At 48.2% G+C, this 25,707-nt stretch overlaps 1 protein-coding gene across 12 annotated transcripts in view; it reads right to left on the bottom strand.

Moving 5' to 3' along the window:
• The window catches only part of NRXN3 (neurexin 3), a 978,580-nt gene extending 954,096 nt beyond the window's left edge, over positions 1-24,484 (bottom strand). For 6 of the 12 annotated variants that reach the window (XM_032188602.1, XM_032188603.1, XM_032188604.1 and 3 more), the window contains exon 1: positions 24,396-24,483. The gene's annotated coding sequence lies outside the window, so the exon portion shown is untranslated. Of the gene's footprint in view, positions 1-24,395 lie in introns of all 12 variants that reach the window. The other 6 variants (XM_032188595.1, XM_032188598.1, XM_032188600.1 and 3 more) reach the window with 2 other exon arrangements.
• Between the last annotated feature and the right edge of the window lie 1,223 nt (positions 24,485-25,707).

Here is a 25,707-nt window from a genome sequence, read left to right as displayed (position 1 = left end):
ATGTTCATTACTCCAGCAACACAACTGAAAAGGCCAGAAGTTAGGGCTGCAGCAGATGATAGATACTCCCTCAATTACTGCTCCTTGTCTCAGACACAGCTGAAGTGTAGAGTTGACATTTTGTTGAGGGAAGAAGGTTGTCCTGGCTTTGGCTGAGATGGAGTTCATTTTCCTCCAAGTAGCTGGCATGGTGCTGTGTTTTGGCTTTAGGATAAGAACAACGCTGATAACACACTGATGTTTTAATTGTTGCAGAGCAGTGCGTGTGTTAACTCAAAGACTTTTTGGCTTCTGGTGCTGCCCTGCCGGTGGGGAGGCTGGGGGTGCACCAGGAGCTGGGAGGGACACAGCCAGCACAGCTAACCCAAACTGGCCACAGGGATGTCCCACGCCATAAGGCACCATGCTGAACTGGGGGAGCTGCCGCAGGTCAGGGATGGGATGGGCATCAGTTGGCAAGTAGTTTCCTTCCCTTTCTGTCCTATTAAACTGTCTTTATCTCAACCCATGACTTTTACATTTTTTCAAATTCTCTTCCCCATCCCACCACAGGGGAGTGAGCAAATCTGCCAGGTCAAACCACAGTAAAGGTGATTAATGTTATCCAAAAAATTAGGGGAAATAAACTAATATTCAGCTCTGTTGAAGTGAGAAGCAAATTTTCTTGGCCTCAGTAAGGCTAGAAATCCCTTTTTATCCTTTTTTTTTTTTTTTTTTTTAATCGGATGCTTAATGCAGGAGATGCTTTACAATTAAAGATACAAGTGAATGAGCCCTGAAAATGGAATTTTGAGCTGTTCTTTTTTCCTGAAGTTTAACCTGGGCATTTTCCAGAGATCTTTGAACCTCCTCTGCATTCAATTGAGACATGCAGCCCAGGAAGCCCCCCAAGGATGCCTACACCACAGCGGATGCAAACTGCAACAGAGACCCACACTTTCCATCTCCAGTCCAGCAGCCTCCTCTTGGCGTTCAGACCAACCCTCTGTGTCCTGCTTCAGAAATTGTGCTTGTAGATAAAGACATAAAGCCTGGTTAACTCTATTAGCTTCCCAGCATCATGTCATGAAATGTCATCTGGGTGGAATGTCATTCCACCGCTGTCCATTCACGCCGTGGCCCTTCTGGCCTGGATCCTCTTTCTCTTTCCCTCAGCCCGTCCCAGACGCGCACTGCAGGCTGTGGCGCTTCCGAGCCACCCACCGTACCTGTGCACAGGCTCCAGAGCGATATGAATATTGCATGCAGCAACACTTGCGGCAAAGGATATATTAAGTCCTATATTTTTAATGCCACTTTTAGTATGCCTATAAAAAGACTCTATGCAAAAGATCAGATTATGTCTTTTTGCACTGTATGGGAACAGGATACCAGGGAGAGATGTGGCAAGTGGGAATGGTCCCATCCAGGTGCAGCAGCCTTTGGCAACCGGCATCTGGAAGGGATTTGCAGAGCGTGCTGTAAACGTATCGTCCTACAGGCACCACAGCTCATTGGACCCATAGGATTTTTACATCTCTGGAGGTTTCCAATTGGCTAGGATGTGAAAAGTGCTGGTGAATGCTGTCCCTTGCGGGGAGTGGACTACATGCTGCTCTTCAATTTCTCTGTATCCACTCAAAAATGTGACAACTTTACATCTCGTTCTGTGCCCTCCTACAGCTCATAACAGAGGGCCAGAAGGAAGAGGAATGCCTGCCAGACACTTTTAACAATATTTGATGGTGTTTGGAGCCTTCTCTTGTATTTGTCCTTACTTCTTGCAAAATGATTAGGGTACAAAGAACAATTACAACTTCCTACACCTTCCTTCGCATTTCCCCTGTTCAGCGCCCCTGGAGTACCCTCTACTTGAGTTCGGGCCAGCAGTAAGAGATCATTTAACCTCTACAATCTCTGCAACTTTTGGATTCCTTGAGATAGCAAATGCACAAAGCAAGCACAACTGGGAGCACTTTAAAGCAAGGACAGCTGAGATTACTGCGAGGCTTTTTTCCCTGGCATCATATGTCAAGAGTGACATTCCTAGAAGAGGCGGCCCTTCCTAACACTGCTTCCCCCAAACAACAGAGAAACTTACCCGGGAATTAGGTCATTAAAACAGAGAGCCTGACCCACAATGAGAGATGGATCGATGAGTGACCTTTGATGAATTGGAGCCACTGATCAATGATTACTTTTTTATTAAATGATTCTTTTCCTGTGCTGGCTGGGACTTCCCTCACAGACAGCATTAACATTAACCTTTGTCACACGGGGATTAAAGGAGACGACACCACAGAGGACTGTCAAGGAAGAAGACAGCAGCAGGAGAACTGGCAAAACAGAGGCTCAGGTGAAGGAAACTCCAGGTTAGCTCATGCTGCCCAATTGCACCATCGCTGCTCCACCCTCTGTGTGTTGTACCTGAGCTCTGAGATGGCCGGTCAGCATGAGGAAGAAGGCAGGTCTCAGAGTGATTCAGGAGGCTGGGAAGTGAGGGATACCTACTGAAGGCAGATGGGGCAAGGTGAGACACAACACGGCCATAACAACATGAATAAATTAGCCATGGCACCATATGAAAACCATGGCCTACTATTCAAGAGCAAGCTGTGCTGACCCACAGCTCCCAGGCACTTAACTGATGGCAGGCACAACCCTGAAGCCTTTCTATTTCACTGTTTGGCTCCATCCCAAAACACTTCTGTCTCTGTCCATGCCAACGTGTTTGACTTCAAGCTATTTGCTTCTCCTGAGTGGACACCATCGGTCACACCAATCTGCAAGAGCTATTTACTGAGAAGGGGAAAAAAGCCCCTGAGGGGAAAGCACAGCTTATCAAATGTGCTGTGCCTGGGACCTGGGTTCAATCTTAACCCAGCTCTCCTGGGGTGACACTGTGCACTCATCAGATGAGCCCTCTGGCTCTATGCCCAAAGGAAAAAGACCAGCTGGGAAAATGTCTTAAATCCTTGACCATGTAAGACTGCAAGCGTGGCACAGGAACAGGAAAAAAAAACTCAATAAACAGCGGGGAAGCAGCTTCTTTCTGTTCTCAAGGGTGGCACTCCCCAGCATGGCTTCTGCTACAATGGCTCTGCTGGCTTCTCCATATCCTTCTGTAGATGATAACATCACACAGGAACTGCAGGGAGGAGCACGTGTTTGCTTCTCACACAGTCTGACTTCATTATTCCCCCTAAGTGCTGCACCATGGTCCCCAGTGAAGCAAAACGTCCCTGTCTTGGGCCAGTGCCAAGAAGCCAACTGTCCCTCGAGCCTCGGAAGAACAGCAAAATGTGCTGCAGGCAGCTCGGCCTGCAGCAAGGAGAAGCGTTTGGCACAAGGGAGAAACATGGAAACCAGAGAACACCATGACATGAAGCTCCACTTTGTACCTCTTGCATGTGTATGATTCACCACCAGATATGACAACAGCAGGCATGCAAGGAGAGAGAGCTCAGACAAACCTGAAGTGCCTCCCTGCACTCTCAAAGAAAGAGGAGACACGGTCAGCTGAAGCCCACCTCATCTAGCCGTTACCAATGCAAAAGCAAGAAAAAAACGCAAAAAAGATGGTTTGGAAGAAATAGGAAGGGTATGGAAACGGACCATCCCACTAAATCAGAGGAGGATGGTAAGAGCGCTGATTATCACCAGCAGCACAGGTCTGAGCTATCAGTGTGACAATGGGGAGCCTCACCAATTACTCAGCTCAGGAAAATCCCACCAGATGTGGCAAAGCTCTCTCAGCTGAAGAAGGCAGTAGGCTCTCAAGTCTCCCCATAGCTTTGCTTCAAGAACATGTTTCTTGAACATATATTGCTCACTGGTGTCTCCAAGCTCTCAATCTGCATGTGAAGTGTTGCTTTGCATGCTCAACTTCCTCTCCCCTCTCCTCAAAAGAGAAAGAGAGAAGGGATCATAGTATTAAGTAGATCTTATATTTTAAACCTAATGATATGTTGCAGAGATTAAGAAATTGGATCATATACACTACTTTCAAGTCACTCCAATTCTGTGCTTCCCTATTGCCCTCAGCAGAGTTGCTGGGCTTTGCTTTTCCCCACTGCTGTACCAGCTCCCAACAAGCAAATTCCTGCCTCCTTGTCAGAGCCAGGAGACATTGCCAGCTGTGCCAACACCAGCTCCCCAAGAGACCCTTTGCTATCACCACACATCCAGATGTATATGTAGAGCTTAGGGATATGGTTTAGTGGGGACTGTTAGTGTTAGGTCAGAGGTTGGACTCGATGATCTTGAGGTCTCTTCCAACCTAGAAATTCTGTGATTCTGTGATCCATGCTTTGTCCTTCCAGGCACAAGCTGCACACCGAGCCCTTTCTAGAAACTTGGTCAGACGAACATTTGTAGAGACGGGATGAGCTGAGAGGAGGAACGTCACCCCTTGATGCCACACAAAACCTGCACTCTCCTCCCACTTCCCCAAGAGGCCTTTCCAAATTCTTCGTTTCCGGCAGCGCTCTATGCAGCTGATCCACGTCCTTCTCTTCACTACAAACGATTAGCTTGTCCTATGATTTAAGTGGTCCAGAATGCTGTTTCCTCAAACCATGGATCCAGATTTTGATAGTTAAATAAATAAATAAGTACATAAATACATAGAAAACCACAACTGAGTGGGATCAAGGCAGTTGATAATATTTGAAGAGAAAATTGGCATCATGGGGTTCTTCGCTAGCAGGCTTTTAAAAACAAGTGCAAGTTTCTAAATTTTAGCAGATCTTACCCTGTGATTTCAGGCATATTTGAAACTAACAACAAAAACCCACATAGCTCTCTTGCTATTTTCTTGGATCCCAAACTACATTGCAAGTGGCAAATTATATTCCATTAAAGGATACTAGCAATTAAAATAAAAATCATGATTCTATTTGAATTCTTTTTATTTGGTATTGTTACAAGAGACACCTAAGATTAACAGAACTGAAGGATTAGAAGGGAAAATGCCTTTCACCTAAATCCTTACTCCGTGCATTTGACAGCATTTTGTGTCAAGTCAGTTTTACTGTTTCTCTTAAAAGCAGTCAGCTCCCCGTTAGTTGAGCTGGATTAGACCCACACAAATAGGAAAAGAAAAATACATATGGAAATGTAACTGCAGAAACTCAAATATTAGCAAGCGAGCCCAAGGATAGCACTGCTTTTTTTCAGCTAAGTAAAATGAAGCTGCTGGGTACTCCTTAAACAACACACACACACAGAAAATCCTCTGCCTCAAATAAACACACATTTCCCATCAGGCACAAAAACATATTCAACATTCAGCAGACAGTGTCAATATTGGCAGTGGTCTCTTTTTTCTCCTTTCAGTAACGCGGGCGATCTGCTTTTTCACACACCCTACCTAGAAACACGAGATCGCTCTGATTCACTCTGCAACCTGCCTCTCCAGTCACACACCTGGGGGGAAGGCGTGCTGGATGTTTTCTCATCAAAGAATAAAAACATTTAAAGCATTGTGTTTCTTCTGGGGTTTTGTTCCTCCTCAAAAGGACCCTTGTCGCTTAATGTTTCCCTTCTATGCTTCCCCAGCTCCAACCCCCTGCCTGGCATTCTCTCCTGTCCCAGAGTTTGTCTCCTTACCCCCGTGCTCCTTCTGGTCACCTCCTCCAGTGCTGCCTCCTGGCTCCCTCCTCTGCCTTCCTGTGCCAAGGGGACCAGCCTCTTGTGCACCTGTCAGTGGGGTCCACGCATGCACAAAGCTCTGTTTGATGTATGCTTCACACATCAGAAAGCTGCCTTTTGCTCTCTTTAGCCATTTTCTTCACTCAGAAGCTTTTCTCTAGTCCTTCTCCCTATCTCCCTCTTCCCCCTTACTTCTACTTCCCTACATCTTTTTCCCTCAGCCAAAGCTTGGTAATTTTCTTCATGTTTCTCTCTCTTGCTCTTAAAACTTCCCGTTTCTTTCCTATTCTCCAGCTACTTCCTCTGGCTTATTTTGTTACCCCAACCACATCTCCAGGACCCCTACAGTTAAATCATTTATTAGACTCCTTTAATTTTCCCCCTTTGCTCCTTTGAGTCTGAGCACTGCCAGCCCTCAATGGCACGAACACAAACCCATGCCCTGTCTTCTCCTCCCCTCAAATAGCACAGAGCTTCACAGGGAGCTGACTGCTCCTCTAGGAAGCAATCATCAAACCTTTTCACAGGGGTACATGATGATGTATCAGCATTAAGACAGTGGATTTCTAAGAACTGATTAGAAGAGACGAGCAAAGCCTTGATAATCAAGGCTGAATCCATTTGAAGTTAAGGCAAAGGTCTGGGCTCACTGTTTTGGGGCAACTTATTCCTAGAAACTTAAGAGAAGAATCTTCTGAGACATTTTGGCCATGGACAGAGTTAAGCAAGAAAACGGCAAGAAGTTTCAAGGCAAGAGAAGTCAAACCAACTATCCCCAGTGACCATTTACATCTTCTGAATTCAAACTCTACGTAGGCAGCAAGCAACTGCATAAAGCCACTTGCAAGCTACTTAAAGAAGCTAAGAGCAATGAGTCAGAGGGGCAGCATTTATGGCACTAAGATCTTCACCTGGAAAATTAGAGGAGTGTAGCAAATGCTCAGCAGGCTGAATGGCAACGACACACACACACAACCCCCAAGAAGCGAGGCAGGATGGAGACTTTTGAAGTTTGGTGCTTGATCCTCTGTGTGACAGCTGCTGGCAGCGACCTGTTGCTTCCAGACCACACGGGAAGGTCGCTCAGAGCATCGCCCCCACGCGTGCTACCCAGCTGAATGCAAAGGTGGGTGTGTGGGTGGCAGAGGAGAAAGCAGGCAGAGGGGTGAGCGAGCATGCAGGCAGCTGTGATTGAAAACTCTGAAAGTCTAAGGTCTCTGCAAACGCCCGAGTTAAAAGCAGCGGCAGCCTCCTGGATCGATTATGCATGCACGCCACCGAAAACACAGGCTGCTAAAGTGCCAGAGCCCTGCTGGATAATTTATAGGCTGGTGTTAGTATTCACGGAGCGGTGGGCAGAGTTCAAAGGAACGAGGTGGAGAATAGAAGTTTGAGCCTTATGAAAACACTGTCACAGCCAGCATGAGCCTCAGCTCCACAAAGGGCTTCACTTGTGCCGGGCACAGGCAGAAGCCAGCAGACATTATCACAGCAGGAGCCAGCAAGTGCCGTCCTGGCACAGGGGCAGAGCGTCCAGGGAGCGTGCACAGCCACAGTGCACTAATGTGCAAACTCTGTGAGCATCTGAGCACGTGCCTGCCTGGATTTGGGGAAAGTACAGGAGAGTTGTGTGCCAAACAGCCTGCAACCCTTCTTCTCCTGTAATGCTTCCTCACGATTCCCTTCATTCTCCTACACTGGCCATACATCAAATTTCCTGGGCTACTTCTGCCCTAAACACCAAGCAGGCAGTAACTGAGGGCCTTCAGATGCCTTTTTCACTTACGGTTTCACCAGGATTTGAAGCCAGGACTTTGGGAAAGAAATTAATCATACTAAGCCACCCAAAATGTAAGCTTTACTTAGGTGAGCTTGAGTTTTTCAGCTTTATCACTGTCTGAGCCTCTTAGCCATCTAGTTATCAGGAGAGAAAGATGGGAAGACAGTGAGGTCATCAATTTACCAAGCCCTATGTCTGCTCACGTTTGAGATTAGACACAACACCAACGGCATTAGAATAAGTACTGTGGTTGACTTCAGCAGAGACGTAAAGCAAAGCCTCCCTCGCCTCTCTTCCCTTCCTTCTCTGCAAGGCTACTACAACACCAGACCTTACAGACACATACAGGGGCACACCGCACACTCCCACTATTCACCAAGAACTGCCTAGCACAGTAAAAGGAGTACAAGAGAAAGCCCCACACAGACAGATAAAAGGGGTCTGTCGAGTACTATACCATTACCTGCATGCCCAGATGCTACCTTTACATTCCATTCTCATATCGCCTCTCCACAGCACCCAGCGTACTCCTCTCCAACCATACTCATCCCAGACGAGACTTGTCTGAAGTTACACGTAATTATCCAATCTATAAACTTCTCTACCTGAAGCTCCCTGGCTCCTGGAACATGCTTCTGAACTGAGAAGGGACACAAGAATTTGGTATCACATATTGTGCTGCTTCAGAGACACAAACCAGAATGAAAACCTTTTGTTCCGCATTTGGACAGCACCAAGGACAATACAATTCTCATGTCTGACTAGGGAATATAGTAAAATACTTAAACAGATAATAGTTGCTTAAACTAGTCTCCTCTCCATACAGTTGCAATATAAAGTTGGATTTTTCTCCAAAGACTCTGGAGGACTAGACTATTGATAGGTGCATTTTATTTTAATCATTAGAGTCATTTTTATCTTTTTTAAAACAAAAAAGATGCGTCTTTATTCTCTTGAGTGATGGCATGGACTCTCGATGTACTGCTGGCAAAACTATTACATGCAATATGCAACTTGATTAGTTCAGCTTCTACATACGTGGTGGTCATTGGGGTTGTAGCAATCAATCTATAGGTAGTCCACTGCAACATTTCAGGTGGATTTTCAGCAGCAATGTTATTAAAAGTCTAAGGATAAAGGCACGTGTGCACAGCGCAGGATTTTGAAGGCTGGCAGCATCTGCTGCTGATAAATTTGACAACCATTAATGTAGAGAACAGTTTGGGATAGAATCTCAAACCAATCCTAAGATGAAGAGCATACTAAATGTGATTAAATAAATCAGTCTGTTGTCTATGATCTTCAACAAAAAGAATTTAAACTCTTTCTATTGAATTTGAGACCCATTTTAGAGATAAGAAATAGAGATAGCAATTTGCTCTTGTCACGAAACAACTCAGTCGCAGACTGAAAAAAAAAGTTTGCCTCCTGCCCCTTCCATTTGATTGCTTACCTCTCACAGGATAAAAAAAAAAAAAAAAAAAAGAGGCTTTGAGGGGAAAAAAAAAAAAAAAAAAAAAAACACATTTTAGTTCATGCAAACATCTGGACAGAGTCCGGCAAAATGAGGCTATAAAGCAGACAGAAAAGAGTTATACGGAAACAGAGAAAAGAGGTATAATGTGTTTAACATGGGGAGAGACACAAATTACAAAGAACAACCAAATCTGAAATGACACATAAATCAGTTTACAAACAGAACCATTTTCTCAGCACAATTATGGTGACAGAAGAATCACTGGAGAGCTTTAAGAAATCATTCGCTGAGCACTTACATGGGATAATCTAGCAAAGGGGCCCAGGAGACCTGGTTGATCTTCAAGAACAACATCCTCAAAGCACAAGAACAGTTGAATTTGATGTGCAGGAAGCCAAGCAGGTGTGGAAAGAAGCAGGTGGCTGAACAGGAAGCTCCTGATGGAGCTCAAACATAAAAGGAAGCAAATAGAAAGTGAAAGTGGGGGTGGGCTCTCCAGGAGGATACTGAAACTGCCTCGGCACATCAGGATGAAAATTAGGAAAGCTTGAAATTGCATGATAATTCACAAAAATTAAACGGTGGTAAGAAGTGCTTCAGAATGCACATTGGTAGCAAGAGGAAGACTAAGCAAACTGTGGGACTAAAGCTGAATGGGACAGGGGACCAGTGGTAAAGGGTATGGAAAATATTTAGGTCCACTTTTGTCTTGGTCTTCACCTGTGAAGACTGTTCTCAGCCCTCCTGCTTCATGTGCCCATTGGAAGTATCCAGGGGCCAGAAGCACTACCCACAACAGAGCAAGACTGAATTATGGAGCACCTAAGCAAGCAGGGCTTACTTACTTCAGTCCTTGGGACAGACAAGATGTCCCAGCCTCACCGAGGGATGCAGCAACAGCTGATGTCACTGTCATGTTTTAAAGGTCACAGTGATTGAAGGCGGCTCCTGATGACTGAATAAAGGTAACTGTTGTACCTCTCTTCAAGAAGGGCAAGAAGGATTCAAGGAATTACAGACCGGTCAGCCTAACATCAGTCCCTGGGAAGATTATGCAGCAAATCCTCCTGGAACCGATTTCCAAACACCTGAACGACCAGAAGGTAAGTGGGAACAGTCAGCATGGATTTACCAAGGGAAATCTCAGCCTGATTGCCTTATGTGCTGACAAGACTGGCTTAACGAAGAAACAGCTTTTGAAACAGTTACCAATAGGATCATTGTGAAAAATTTAGAGAGAGATGGAACTGAATAAGTGTATAGCAAAGCACATGGAAAAATGACTGGAATGCTGCACTCAAAGGCTGGGGGTCTCCAATACAACAACCCAAGGGCGGCCAGTCACTAATGATGTAACTCGGGTCCTTTGCTGGACTTGCTCCATTCTGTCAATGTCTTCCTTGTATGGGGAAAGCCAGGAGAGTGCACAGTAAGCTGATGAGATTCTAAGAGCCAAAAAAGACAGAACTTTTTATCAGTTGTTTCCAAAGCTACACAGGGGAGCCAGGGATAAACCCCCAAAAAGACAACTCCCTTGTCCATAACTGCTTGCCCCATACATGTATTCTAACACTTACGGTCCCATAACTCTGCAGTTTGTCTGTATCGAAGGGTTCCTGGAAACCAATTCACCCACAAAAAGTTAAATAATCACATAATCATAGAATGCTTTGGGTTGGAAAGGACCCAAAAGACTACCTAATTCCAACCCCTTCCACTAGACCAGGTTGCTCAAAGCCCCATCCAACCTGACCCTAAGACTTGATAAGAAGGTTTAAGTATGACTGGATTTTAACTATTCATCACTGCATATCATAAAACATGCAGCTACATCTAGTGTCCCATGGTCAGTTCATGGCTGCTGAAGAACAACAAATGGCATGGCAGGCCAAAGTGGAAGGAGGTGGGGGTTTGCAACACAGGGGTCAACAGCAGGCATGTTTTAACACGCTTCACATCAGCATACTGTGCAGTGGTACCACATCACACAATGAACAACAAAGGACATCACAGCACCACACAAAGTTACTCAACTTAATATAAATTCAGAGAGAAGGGCACCTCAAAGTCACCCTGTGCCTCCCCTGCATTTTGCAGCCCTCCTGAGGTACCGTCCAAGCAAGATGTGTGCAAATGGAGCCACCAGCACAAGTGGAGCTCCTGCAGCCAAGCCTGCCAAGCTCCCCAGCAGCACAGTACAGCCTCACAACTTGAACGGCTGCTCACAGGGCTGCCAATTCCCAGCCCTCCACCCTTCGGGCAGTCTTGTACTCACCCATATACAGCACCAAAGGCATAAACGATATGCACAACATTGTTTCCTAGGGCTTGTATTAGTTGGGTTTTGCATCACCTTGGTAGGACACCATTTTGGCCAACAAGCTTCTTGCTTTACGCCACTTACTTTGCACATTCATCCCGCTGAGACCTGTTTTTTTTTGTTTTTTTTTTTTGTTTTTTTTTTTTTCCCCAGTATCCTTTTAAACACTCAGCATCAAACTCATGCTTACTGTCTCATTCTCTCTCTGTAACAAAAAAACTCCTGTTTCCCTTAAAACCTGCAGGGGTCACTTCACTGATGGGCCAGTTCTGTCTCCCTACATCCATCGGGTGGATGATGGGAAGTTTGGGGACAGAAAAACCTCATCAAGTGAGAAGTAAGCTGGGTAAATAAAACAGATGGAAGATGCGCACACAAAAACTCCGAAGCAAGGGCCGCAGCTTGAATTATTATTGTAATCCTTTGCCACATGCCTACAGAAAACTTGACAACAGCTAAGCTGTCAACATGCTATCATACCACCCATCCTGCTGACCAATCTTTGTTTTTCTGTACTCCCCCAGTTATCTGTGTCCATCTGTTGTCTCTTGTCTCATTATTAGCGTGCTAGCTCTTTGGGGCAGGGAGTATTTTTTGCCCTGTGTTTGACGCAGGACTGTGTAGGTGCTACCACAATAGGCAGGAATAATAACAAAAGCAATAATTAGGTTATATCTCCCTACCTCCTTGGGTCGGAATGTTTCCCTCCTGACTTCACAGCAGTGTTCATAAAAAATTATTACTTGGTACAATGTGGGGCCTCGTAAACAAATAATTACACCACAACCTAACTTTGACCATTTCACCAGCCATCCCTTCAGGCCTGAATCCGCTGAGCTCTCCATATGCTTCAAATGGTGAGCGTGTGAGAACTGGGCTCCAGAGGACGATGCCAGCCTTGTGGTGCAGCGGGACCAGTGCCCTGCATGCAACCCTTAGACAGATTTTTCCCTGGACAGAACAAACTTCCTACACACAAACTGTTGCCTCCTACTGTTGTGTGTCAACCCTGACTCACTCCTAGTGCCAAGAAGTAGAGGATAATATCTTCATCCTCCACTCGAAGAATGGCAACAGCCTGCAGTTATGAGTTTATGTAAGAAGGCAAAAAATGGTTATATTGTAAACACGCGCACAGTGGTCAAGTCTAACACTGTCCTAGTTCAACACGCATGTATTCACAGGTGTTCTGTTAAACCAAAATGAAGAAACTTCCTTCTTTGAGGTTTGCCAAAGGAACTGTATCTCTGTACTGGACATGCTCAGGAATTCACCCCTGGCCTAACTGGCTACAGACTGCCTGTTCATGTAAATCTAAGATTCGGAAGAAATGCAAGTAAAACACCACATAATGTGTCCTGGATTACTTTCCAGTAGCCACTGAAAGAGTTTTGCTGAGCCCTCAGAGAAGTGGATCCCCACTCCCTGAGTAACAGCCTCCTCTCTGGAAGTACCATGAGCACCTTTCACAAAGTACTGAAGTTAAAGTCTTTATGGGATCAGGCATTAGGTTCCCTTTTCTCTAACCCATGGGGTGGTAACACACCTCCCTGACATGCCTAATCCACACTACTCTGCTTTAGGTAACAGGAAGAAGAAATTGTTGTTCAGATGAAAACCCTGTGCCCTTGTCCACTATTTAATGGAAGAGCACAGAAAAATCATCTTGCAGTAACTGCAACACACTACGCAAACTTGCAGTGGATTTTAACAGGGAAAAAAACAGAGGTGGAAGTCTTCCCATCTCCAAATCATTTATCCAAATCTTCCCAGTCTAAACTAATAAGTGCCAAGGATAAGAACTAGTTAAGAGGACACAGAAAGCTGGGCATACCCTCTGCTTCTTACCTGCAGGAACAGAAAGGCAGTGCTGGACGTGTATGTGACCCTGCCCAAACTCACTAGCTTGTTCAAGCCTTTCTGGGACACGTGCTCTGTTGTGCCAGGGATGTGAAAGGTGCTACAGGGGCATTGCAGAGGGAGTGTTTCACCCTGGCCCTGCCTCCCCACTCTCCCACCACAACAGCCAGAAAGGGGAGAAGCTTGATTTTCAGGTAGCCCAAGAGGTATAGGGCTATATTCCCTCCCTGAACAGGTCAAAATTCTAGCAAAACAAACTAGTTAAAATCTGGTGGCTCTCCATCTCATCTGCTCTGAAAACTTCCTGCAATGGGAGCACCACAACCTCTCTCAGGAATCTGTTTTCATGCTTAACTATCCAAACAGTCACAAAGCTTTTCCTAGCATCTATCTCCACATCTTCCTTGCAACAAATTAAGCTGATTACTTCTTGTCCCATCCCCAGTGGACACAGAGAACAATTAATCACTGTCTTCTTAGAACAAGCTTTTAAATATCGGAAGACTTTTCACATCCTTCGTCAATCTTCTCTCCAGACTAAAGGAGCTCAGCTCGTGGAGCCTCTCCCTGCAGGTGACGCTCACTGCTCTGGCTGCCCTCTCCTCATCTCCTTCCACCATTCCTGGCTTTGCTGCTCACGCTGGACACAGTGCTCTGCTGTGGCTGCTGGAGTAGAAAAACTACCGCCTGTGTGCTACACGTGACATTCCTGTTAAATATACCCGAAAATGAGATTTACTTTTTTGCAATGTCACCACACTGTTGACTCACATTCAGTCTCTGACTCACTGTAGTGCCTCCCAGATCCCTTTCTGCAGTACTGTTGCCTGGCTTGTTATTCCCCATTTTGCATGTAGGCATTTGATTTCACCTTCCCAAGTGCAGCACTTTTCATTTGTCTTCAATGAATTTCTTCGTACTGAATTCAGACTGCTTTCCAGTTTATCAGTTTAATAGGTGTGTGACCTACGCTGTGCCAGGAAGATCAACTTCCTGCCTCGTGTTACACACAGGCTAAAAAGAGAGCATGCAAGAACTGCTGTGCTCACACAAACGTTAAGAGTTACTGTCTTATCAAAAGCCTTTCAATTTGTCACTTCCTTTTCACTCCGCATCTCTACGTGATACCCCATGGTCTTAGTAAGAAAACAGCAGCTCACTGAAGCTTGATAATATAAATTTGTTCAATAAAATTATAATCCGCTGCCAAAAAGGGACTGCAATATCCCAAGCACCACATCACTCTGACCCAAGCTGGAACCAAACAGAGCTGCTAGCAGCTCATTAACTGGGTCACATCAACCAACAAGGAGGACAAAGGACATATTTAAAAGAAAGGAAAAAAAAGCAGCTAATTATAGGAGCTAAATCTTTAAGACCCAGCTCAACAAAATTATGCATTTTGGTCCATTGTTGTTAGATCCACTGTCAAGTATGTATTTGATTAATGACTTGTATGAAATTACATGGGGATCAATTTGTTTCCTTGGTTTTTCCCATAACGCCCTTTGGCTTCTAGAGATGGCGCAGGTATTTTAAATGCATTTACCTGGAATTATATTCTGTCCCACCCTCTAAGTACTGCATGAGCTAACCAGACAAGCCAGCAGATTTTGATTCCAGGACTTCAACACAGTATCAGGCATATGGAGTCCCTTAAGAAGGTTCACCCCAGTCCCATCAGAGATTTCGTGCATTCCCCATTTCTGTCCAAAATGCAGGCAAAACTACTGATAGGTTAAAATTTCTTCTCTTTGCGGTGCACAAAAAGATTTCAGGGTGCAACCTACAATAGTAGTAGAAGGGTTACAGAAACTGGAACGTCTCAGATGCATGAAACTTTCCTTTCAATAAACTCTTAACACTTCAAAAATGATAGTTTTGAATTTTCAAAGTTGGGACTAGTATGGAAAAACTCATTTGACATATACAGGGAGAAAACACCAAACTTTTTAGTTAATACATTAATTGCAGGACCACCCTGACTGCTCTGCTGACACTTCCTACAACTGTAGAGTTATCCATGGGTCATGCACCAGTACAGGCTGGGCCCACCTGGCTGGAAAACAGCTTCAAGAAAAGGGCCTGGGGGTCCTGGTGGAGACCAAGTTAAACAGGAGCCAACAGTGTGCCCTTGCAGAAAAGGCGGCTGATGGTGTCCTGGGCTGCATGAGGAGACGTGTTACAGATCAAGGTAGGGGATCCTTCCCCTCTCCTCAGCAGTGGTGAGGCCACACCTGGAGCACTGCATCCAGTTCTGGGCTCCCCAGTACAAGGAGGACATGGGGCTACTGGGGAGAGTCCAGTGAGTGAATGGCCACAGAGACAATTAACAGACTGGAGCTCCACTCCTACGAGGAACAGGCTGAAAGAGTTGGGACTGTTCAGCCTGGAGAAGAGAAGGCTCATGGGGCAGAACTCAGTAATGAGTACAAATATGTGAAGAAAGGGTGCAAAGAAAACAGAGCCAGGCTCTTTGCAGTGATGCCCAGAGACAAGATGAGAGCTGATGGGCACAAACTGGAACACAGGACAACCCGTCTGAACGTAAGGAAACACTCCTTTACTGTGAGGACAACCAAGCACTGGAACGAGATGTTAAGAGTGGTTGCGCAGTCTCCCTCCTTGGAGATATACAAAAGCCATCTGGACATGGTCACCTGCTCCAGGTGGGCCTGCCTGAGCAGAGGGGTTGGACAAGATGATCTCCAGAGGTCCCTTACAACCTCCACAACTCTATGGGTTTCACCAGTCATCAACAGGTCAAAACTCTTCCTGAATAATAGTTCCTCTGTGGCTTAAATCTGTTCCTTTCCAAACGTGCCCTGGTGCTGCACCAGAACCTCCTGTAGCCTGGTACTGAGGGATGGTGCAGAAAGAGATTCAGCAGCCAGGATGAGTTCCTTCTCTGGAATAATCAGAATGATCCCATTCTGATTACTGCACAAACAGATCAAGATCTTCACCAGATCACTTTAACTCAGGCTTCTGCAATACTCAGAAAAAATCAGACAGGTTATTTCCCCCTTCCCATTATACCCAGAACCAGAGAAGACAGAAAACACAGTGGTCAAAATATTTCAAGTCAAACTGTTTAATGCCATACATATTGCTCACATCAGCAGAGAGGTTTATTCCAGATAAGATCACAGGCTAAAGCAAGGACTCATCTTCCCTGTGGCTCCCTAGCACCTGGAAAAAGGAAAGGAGGGCAGCATGGCCTCCCACTGGCTCTTCCAGTCTAGTGAACAGAAGAGAGTTCTGCCAAATAAAGGAGAGAGAGATAATCTTGTCTCACCTCCCAGTGCTCTGATGATCAGAAGAGAAAATGTTAAGTGAGCACGCCATAATTTTACACTTGAGTTCAGCAACTGACTTATCTACATGAAGTAAATGAAGACTAGTTGAGCTACTAGTTATGAAGAAGTTAGGAGAGCAAGCACACCAGTATGGCCAGTGCTTTAACTGCACCACAGCTCAATTAACTTACAGATGCAACAGTAACCACAAGAGCAGAAAATCAGGAAGGCATCAAACTGATCAGAAAACCTCTTGAATGTTAACATGCTTTGAAGATTTCTTTTCCCTTTTTGTGTTTTAAAAGAGATTTCATATTTTAAGAAAATACAACTACCTGGCAACTTATTAGCAAACATCAATTGAAAATTGTGTAGTTGTAGCAAGAGCAAGATTCCCCCTCAGGACAAGTGAAGGACTGTAAAGTTCAGGTGAACAGGCTTTTCTGCAGCCCCTTCCTTGCTTCCCTCCATGACTGGTCACGAAGACAGCTGACAGAAGGGCCTTCCACACATCCCTCTCCGGATCCCGTTCCTCCTCACTCCATTTAGTTTCTGCAGTTCAAGCAGATTCCTTTTTCCTCTGAAATCAATGTTTAATTAACACATTATTGGAAAAAAAAAAAAAAAAAAAAGGCTGTAACAGCAGACTGAAATGAAGCCAGCACCTCCCTGCTCTGCAGACGCAGCCAGTCCCATCAAACAGTTGCCCCACTGGAGAGTTCTTCCTCTCCTCATCCTCATTCAGCTGCCAGCAAACATCATCCTTTTGCTTTGTTACCTTCCTTTGCAACCCCATCCCTAGGGGAATCCTTCCCTCCTTAGAGGTGGTTCACAACAGCAGGAAAGACAGGATCACGCTGCAGAAGGTAGAGGGAGAAGGGTAGCAAGTGCTCTCTGCGTGGCCTCGCAGCATGACCAACAGCTCCCCTTCAATCCTGCCATCCCCCATGGAGCAGCACACCAGTTCCCCTGGTGACTTCCCCACCTCGACACGGCAGCAGCAGGAGCGCTGCAGCGGTAACAGGACAGCTCGCTTCGCCATGAGCAGAGGGCGCTCCCAGGGTCAAACTCCCAAAGCCTGGGACTACTCGCAGCTACGCGCACCCAAAGGCAGCAGAGAGGCTACCGGCAGCTTCAAAAGGTTTACATCATGCCTCCCCCACATCGCCTCCTCCCAACCTCATCAATTATTATTCTAGCCCATTCCTTGGCTCTCATCCGGCTGCTGGGAGGTACTTGGATGCAGGGGATGCTGCAGCACTGTCAAGGGCATTGCGAGGCAGGCCCTAGGCCTTGGGCACCCTCACTACCGGGTTGGCACAGCAGGGGAGAGGCAATGGAGTCCATGAGCTGCTGGGCTGGGCTGCCCTAGTTAGAAAAGGAGACATCAGATGTTTGAAAGGGCCTACCACCCCAGCACTGTCATTCCCAGGATCCAAAGCTACTGGTGTTAATTAGTTCCCGTGATGTGATGGATGACAAGCGGCAGGGCCAGGAATGACACAGGCAGATTGCGTTCGAAATAAGCTGTCCCTCACCATCAAGGGCAAAGGAAAGGAATCTGGAGAAGACAGGAGCTAAACACACCACTGAGAGATGCCAGGTATGCTGACAGATGCACCTCATCCCTGATGCCCCCCTCCCTTCACCCCGGCTCACTCCCGCTTCTGGCAGACAAGAAATAGGCAGGGGAGCACACCTGGGGGAATATTTGGGCTCAGGGCTGTGAGAGACAAGGGGAAAGCTCTGAGCCTTGGGAACCAAGGCAGATGAAGGGCTAAATCCTGTGGCAAGGCGCTATGTTTGAGACAGACCCGAGCTCCTGATGGCTGTGGGCACTCCTCCACCACCCTCTGCAAAGCCACGCAGCAATGCCTGCAGCAGCCCGGAGTCCCGAGGGGCCGCACGCTTGAGCCCAGACAGAGGGCTCTGCCAAGCTGGCTGCACGGCGTGCATTTCCCAGCAGCTGCCCACAGTGCTCAGAAAGCCTTTTTCTCTGAATGGCAACAGAAGACATTACATCCCCACCTTCTCTTAAGAACCTCAGGATCTTCCAACACCACTGGCATACCTCCACCGGGAGTCCGCCTGCCCAGCTTCCTGAGCACAGCGCTACAGGGACGCAGCGTTCCACCCCTCACAGACCTCAGTAAAGCCATAGTCAGGCCAGCCAAGCCCAAAGTTACGGCTTTTCCTCGCCAAAACAATAAAAGCCAGTACAAATATGGAGCACTAAAGATGCCACCCGCTGCCCACGACAAGGAGAAAGGAAGAACAAACTTCTCAGATGCCACCTTTCTACAGACATGCCTTGTTCTGGCTGCCTGGATTGGTGCTGAGAGGTCAAAACATCATCTCTGATGCTCAAAGTCCTTTACACACGTGAATTGTCTCAGTCTATGATGGTGTGAGGATAAACCAAAGGAATGAGAAAGCAAATTACCTGACCAAGTCTCTGTAGAGTGCTGGTTTCAAGAAACCAACAATCCCACTATCTTGGCTTCCAAAATGCAAAATATTCTCCTCAGCACTTGCTGTATGAATTAAGAGCTGACTGTGCTAGATTGACAGACTGCTATTAACTAGAAGAGGAGGATGAGGGGGAGAAGAGAACTGATAGAATTTTTCAAAGCTTAACCAAAATTGGGGTAATTTCTGGCTCCAGCTGCGTTGGCAATAGTCCCAAAATAAAGCCTGTCTCCTTAGCATGCTGGTGGGAGCAGGGGCAGACAAAGTTAGACGCTTTTTGTTTTTAATTAAAACACTGTGTCTCTTGAATCACTGTCAGAAGTCATCTCTTATCCTGGCTTTTGGTCATCACAAAGTTCCTGGCTGTAGCATTTTGTTCTTGGCCAGGCCACTGTGTGTCCTTATCCTAGACACCGCACAGCACAGTTCAGCTGGAGTTCACACTTCCCCCTGAACACCCAGAACCTGTTACAAGAGAGGAGAGGGCAAAGGAAAGCTGATCAGGGACGTAAAGCACACTCTGCTTCTCTCGAGACAGGTAAATTCTGGAGCCTTGGATGAAGCTGTAGAAGAGAAAATCCAGAAATTCAGTAGATCTGCTGAAATACCACTGCTGCCACACCAAGCAAGGGACTGAATGAAGTCTTCCTTCCCTGGAACACTCTAGACTAGAGCCAGAGCGCATGCAGTTTGAAGGCATCCTCTAAGGTGATAGTCTACATCCAATCCTAACACAAAGAGGCTAAGAATTGCCTGATGGCTTGGTAACTGGCTTGAAAAGGGAGAGAAGTGAAGGAGAGTTTGCTGGCTCACTTCCATTTTGCACAGGGGCTTTGGTTATCACTTCCATCCATTACCCCTGGCACCACTGCTCACCGCCTGAACACCCTGCTGGAACTCAGTGCCTCTCTCACTTCTTGGGTGCAAGTCCTTCAGGGTGCAGTCAGCCCCTCCACTAAGCGAGGTTCACCCTGCTCTGCTGGCTGTGTAAGCTTGAGTGCGGGCAGAGCACCACAGCCAGGGAGCTACAAAACTCCCTTTGAAGTCATTAAGGTTTACCTTCTATAATACTTTCTCCCAATTTTCTCTGCTCCTGTGTCAAATAGAGACCAACTATGCCATGAGAGCGTGCTGGCACCTTAGGCACTGGGGAAATGGATGAACCATAAGACCAGGGCTCACCTTCACCCTACAGGGCAATGGGGAGGCAGACTGGGGCTGGGTGGTGCTCGGCTGGCCGCTGCAGGAGCAGCCCTGCCCACAGGCACCAGCACCACAGTACCCTTTTGTTTCTGAAGGGGCTGGGGAAAGGGGAGGGAAATCAAAAGCAGCTCCTGGGGAAGCTGGGCAGCCGAGGTGAGATTGCTGTGGTGAGCACAAGGCAGGGGAGTGGGGGAGCCAGGTATCTCCGGGCATCAGCCACAACGGCAGCGGTGCTGGACGCGTCCCTGCCCCGGCTTCCTGACCGCAGCTCACCACCGCGCCTCAAGGTCAGGCAGAGAGGAGAGCGGCGGCCGGCAAACCACAATAGCCCTGGACAGATCTATTTGTTAGGCTTTTGCTATCGCTCCGTGAAGTGGAAAGATCCAGAAGCGTGGAGACCCAGGAGCAGGCGCAACCACACGCAGGAGAGGAGAAGCAGCGGCTGGCGGAGCCACAGGAGCCTTCCTCCCCGGCTCCCCTCCGCCCGGCATGCAAGCAGCCCACGACCAAGCTGAGAAGGCCTCCGCACCCAGAGGAGGAAGGTGCTGAGCAGGTCTGCGAGCCCAGGGTGGTCCTGACCGCCTGACACCCAGGAAAAGCCTCCCTCACTGCTGGCATCCCCACCCCGGCGTGCCAGCCGCCCACGGCCACCAGCTGAGGCTGGCTGGGCTCTTCCCCTGGCTCTAGCTGGGGGAAGGAAGGGAGGGACGGAAGAAGGAAGGGAGGAAAGAAGGGATTCATCTTCCTTTCCTTTCCCCCCCTCTTCTCCCTGCTCCACCCAGACCCAAAGAGCCGCGTCCCTCCTGCACACCCTAGCACAGAACCACAGGGAGCTTTCCCCCGCCTCTCTCCATCCACCAGCCTCCAGCAGGGACTGCCTGGAAATGGCGATATTCCCCTATCGCCTGCATCAACCGCACGGATGAGCCGAGAGAGGGCAAGGCAGGATGGCATGGCAGGGCGAGGCGGGGAGGCTTTGTTAGGTCCTGGCTCCAGCGCAGCCCGCCCCCTCTCTCCATCTCGATGCCCTCCAGCTCGGACACATGAGGAGGCGCTGGGTAGGGAGGGGGCCTGGGGTGCCTATGAATTTTGTTTCCCCCATCAAGGGGCCGGCTCACTCCCCCGAGCACGCCTGGCTCCGCCGGAGCTCCCTGGAGTAACCTTTATTCCAGTGTGTCGCAAGCATGTATTTCACGGATGGTTACACTGAATCATTATCACCAGACATTCATTTGACCAAAATAATGTTATTAGCATCGTCAGGTCCGTCCCCCCCCACTCCTCCCTCCCCAGTACATCCATGCTCCCTCCAAGCCCTGGGTCCCCGCCGCCCGCGCAGGGCACACCCCTCCCCGGCACAAAAATCTCCCGATGTGCGACACCACGTCCTGGAAAAGAGCGCGGCAAGCTGGGCTGGCGAAATGGATGGACGTGCCTTTGGCATTTACTGAGCTCCCGACCCTCTGCCAATGCTTATCAGCCGCACACACAAAGACGGGCACGCAAAAACCGGGATTAAATCACGGCCTGTCCTAGGTACGTGACTAGGGGTCTGTGTGCACGTGTGCCCGAGCTGCGCTCGCGGTCCTATCGGGAGCCCGAATCTGCGTGGCATGAAGCAAAGGTCATCGTGCCACCGTTGCGATGCACTAAAAAAAAAGCCGCAGAGCCATCAGGATGTAACACAGAATTTTCTCGTCAAGGGACGAGAAACCTTCGGGGGGGTGGGGGCTGGGAGGAGGAAAGCGGGTGTGCGGATGGGGGGGATGGGGGGGGAATGGCAGAAAATGGGGAGGAAAATGAAGAATACAAAGCTCCACTTCGCTAATCCAAGATAGACAATCCATCCCTTCCCCCTCTGTACGCCCGCCCTCCCCCCGAAATGTTGGTGCAGATGGATTTCTGTATCTTGGTTTTGCAGCAGTGGGTCTAATGACTCCCATACCAAACCCCCTCGCTACCATAACCCCTCCCACTATTTTTTTTTTTAGACCGGGCTGAAGAATAATGTGTTTTTAGAGATAATGGGTTTTATAAAAAGAAAAGAAAAAGGGACGCAACGCAGACATTATGCGAATAAGCTGCTCCCCGCATCACCCCCATCTTCCCCCAACCGCACATCCCGATTTCACCCCCTCCCATCTTTCCCCAGCCTTCCCCCATCAGCTCCCCCAAGGAAAGGAAAAAAACCCACAACGCGATCTGGGTAGCCGATCTCAAAATCCCAAGCACTAATCCGCTTGAATTTGTTCTTCCCCTTATATAAGCAGCAGCACGTCAACATGTTCAGTGGAAAGGCAGCGTAAAATGAGGCCAGGCTACAGCCATGGAACAGGGGTGATATCGGCAGATATCGCTTCTATCGAGAAGCCATCACCACCGGGGTGATGAAATCAAGTACTGGGCTTTCAGCCCTTCCCTTCTTTTATTTATTTATTTCTCAACGCTTGCTCTCATTCTATTTCGTTTTCATTTTGGTTTCGCTATACTTCATTTTTTAAAGGACAAAAGTGAAATAAATAATTAAAAGCCCAGAGACATACCCCACCGGAAGGTGCCCGAATGCTCCAGAAAGAGAAGCCTTACCTCCTAACTTCTTTTTTTTCTTTTATTTTTCCTTTTTTTCCTTTTTCTCTTTTTTTAATAAATACATACAGCCCTGTTGCTCCCGTCGTCCCCAAACTTCAAACATCCCCAATTGCACCTCCCCATTCCCCAAAACCAGATACTTTGTTAGAGACAGACAATTGTTTAGGAAACTGCCGAAGACCGAAAAAGAAACCAATAGAGAAATGGAAAACGAGCTCTACACAATAGTCTAGTTCGTTCAGCTGATAGAAGCGCGCCCAGTCCCAAAACCAAAAGCAATAATCTCAGCAACCTCCTCCCCCCAGAGCCCCACTCACCCGTAGGTAAACTCGCCCAACTTAATACCGATGACCATTTTAACTTAAACCAACGGCAGCCGTGACACCCTTCTGGTTCATGCTACGCTTAATAACCGGCTCTATCCGCCTGGCAAACAAAACCTTTTGTGATCATTTTTTCCCCCACCTACTCAACATCTCCCTGAGACTTTTCGCCAGCCTAGCGAAGAGTTCGCCCCCCTCCAAAAGCAGCCCCTCGAAACACGCAATAAGCCGGTGCTGGTGAGCGGTCATGTCAATACTCGCCTCTTTGGGAGGGCTGCGTGCTCACCACAGAACAATTGCGTGCAGGAAAAAATACCGGAGGAACAATTAATATTTAAAAAAATAATAATAATTTCTTAAAACTATTTCAACGAAGCGTTGAACAGTTTGACCATGGAAAGGTGGAAAGAGCTCAGGAAAGCGAAAGGCTGGAAGTGTCCTTTTTATAAACAATTTGATGGGTTTAGCCTGGGTTCTGCCTCCCCGATGCTTTGGTTTTTCTGCCGCTGATCTCATGCCTAATCTTCTTTATTGTTTTCTTTGAGGGGGGGGAGGGAGAAATGAGGAATTTTTTTTTTTGAAAGATTTCAATTTTAACAAAATGCATCCTCATGGAGCCCTGGCTAAATATGTTACTTCCTAGCTACAAAGGACTGCAATTAAAATAAATTTAAAGAGTAAGCAAAAGACAAGTCACCTGCAAAGCACCAGAGTCAGTGCCCTTAGGTAGGAGAATTACATCACTCCCTGACTGAGTGATGCTCTCTTTTAAATTATAAAGCAGGTGATTTTTTTTTTTTATTTGACGGAAGACAAAAAAAAAAAAAAAAAGGCAAAAAGAGGTGGGTATTTCACATACATCTTGCACGAAGAAAGCATTGAACCAACCTTTAAGGTCACTCACTGCCTGAAAACCCACAGCAGTTGCTCACGGTGGAAGTTTTCAGGCAAGACGGCTACTAAATCATTAATACAAACAAATGGAAGGCGGGGAGGAAAGGCGCTACTGTAATAGATCCGAAGACTTGGAAGAGGAAAAAATATTAGGAAAAAAAAAAAAAACTTTCGTCTTCAGCCTCTCTTCGTTCCTCGTTAATAATTTTTTCAAGAAGAAATCCTTAAGCTTTAGCCGACCGGGAGGCTCTCCCTAAGCGTCTCCCGGCCGTAATTCAGCGCGGTGTCTTCTTCTTTTCCGCGGGGCCCCCCGCTCTCCGCTCGGAGGAGCCCCGCCGCGGGCAGCGCGGTTCCCAAAAAGTCGGGCAGGAGCCGCCGGGGCCGGACAGCGCCCGGGAGGGAGCGAGGGGAGCCGGGCGGCTGCCTCGCGGGGGGCAGCACAAGCCCACCCGCGGGGCTCCGGAGCCCAGCGCCTCCGGGGAGGGAGCCCCAGCCGTGCCAAGCCGTGCCGAGCCGAGCCGTGCCGCCCCCCGCCCGCCACCCCGCTCACCTCCGCAGCCAACTCGCGGCTCGCCTCCGCTGCGGGGCGGGGGGCTCCAGCGTGGCCCCAGCCAAGGAGGCTCGGGGGGTCCCGGGGAGGCTGGGCTGGCCGTGCCGAGCCGAGCCGAGCCGAGCCGTGCCGAGCCGTGCGAGCCGCGGGCGGAGCCGCGCAGGGCTGAGCGCGCCGCGGTGCCGGAGCAGCCCGAGCCCCGCGCACGCCGCCGCCGCCGCCCCCAGCCCGGCCCGGCCCCGCCCGGCCCCGGCTTTTAAAGAGACCGCGGGCACGGGGCCCCGCACCGAGCCCGCACCGACCCGCTCCAGCCCCGCTCCCGGCTCCCCAGCCCGGCCGCTGCCCCCCGGGTTGCGCCCTGCCCGCCGCAGCCGGCCCCAACCCACCCGGAGCCCCCGGAGCGCGGAGGGAACGGCACCGCCGCCCCCGGCTGCGCTCGGGGAGGGTTTCATCGGGAGAGAGCGAGCCCAGGAGCTGGAATTTGTCGCTGTGGCACCCTCAGCGCTTCGCACGGCAAACAGCCTCCTTCAGAGCAGCTCGTGCGAAGTTTCGGAGCGCGTCGCCCTGCTGAACGCCCGTCTCCGAGCACAGCAGCAGGCACGCAAAGGGCACACAAAACCACACCTCGAGAACCCGGCCCTCTGCCCCCCTCTCTCCCTGTCCTATGATTTTGGGAAGATTTGGGGCTGACCCCACAACACCAGACAAGGGGAACTGTGGTTGCCCTCGAACAGACTGGAAATCCGTTTGCCTTTCCTTCCCCTTCTGGCCCCATATGCAAAGGTTTTTGTCCCTTTCTATGTTTTGCGTAGGAGAGAGCCCACTCTCAGCACCTGGTAAATAATAATTATTTTATACAAAGGTATCGATCGCTTTGCCCACCATCAAAATGAAGCTGTATCTGGGGTGTGTAATAGCCTCACAGGAACACTAAATAATAGTTTCAGGTAGTATTAGGAGCCCCCTGGGAAGTTGCTCTGGAAAACACAGTGCTCCACACCTCCTAACACATTCAGACACATGCAGAGGGAGGATAACAGAGACCTATTTCAGCGAGATGACAACGGCCCAGCAGAGAGGCATCTTCTAGACTCAAAATCGGAGTCCCTAGAGCAAGAATTTATCCCTTTATGTCTGTGCAAGCGCAGGTTATTGTTCAGCTTCCTGCTTTATATGGACAACAGAGCAGTGGTGAGAACTATCAATCCCTCCTCAGGGCAAGGGATTAGATCCTGGTCTCAATTACTGTGAAGAAAATCAGGTATTACTTTATTTACTTCAATAGTTAACTCCAGATTTAAACGTGCACCTG

Source organism: Aythya fuligula, chromosome 5 (genome assembly GCF_009819795.1).
Source record: "Aythya fuligula isolate bAytFul2 chromosome 5, bAytFul2.pri, whole genome shotgun sequence".
Taxonomy (NCBI): domain Eukaryota; kingdom Metazoa; phylum Chordata; class Aves; order Anseriformes; family Anatidae; genus Aythya; species Aythya fuligula.
Note: the sequence above shows the minus strand (reverse complement) of the source record. Positions and strands in the feature narration are given on the sequence as shown.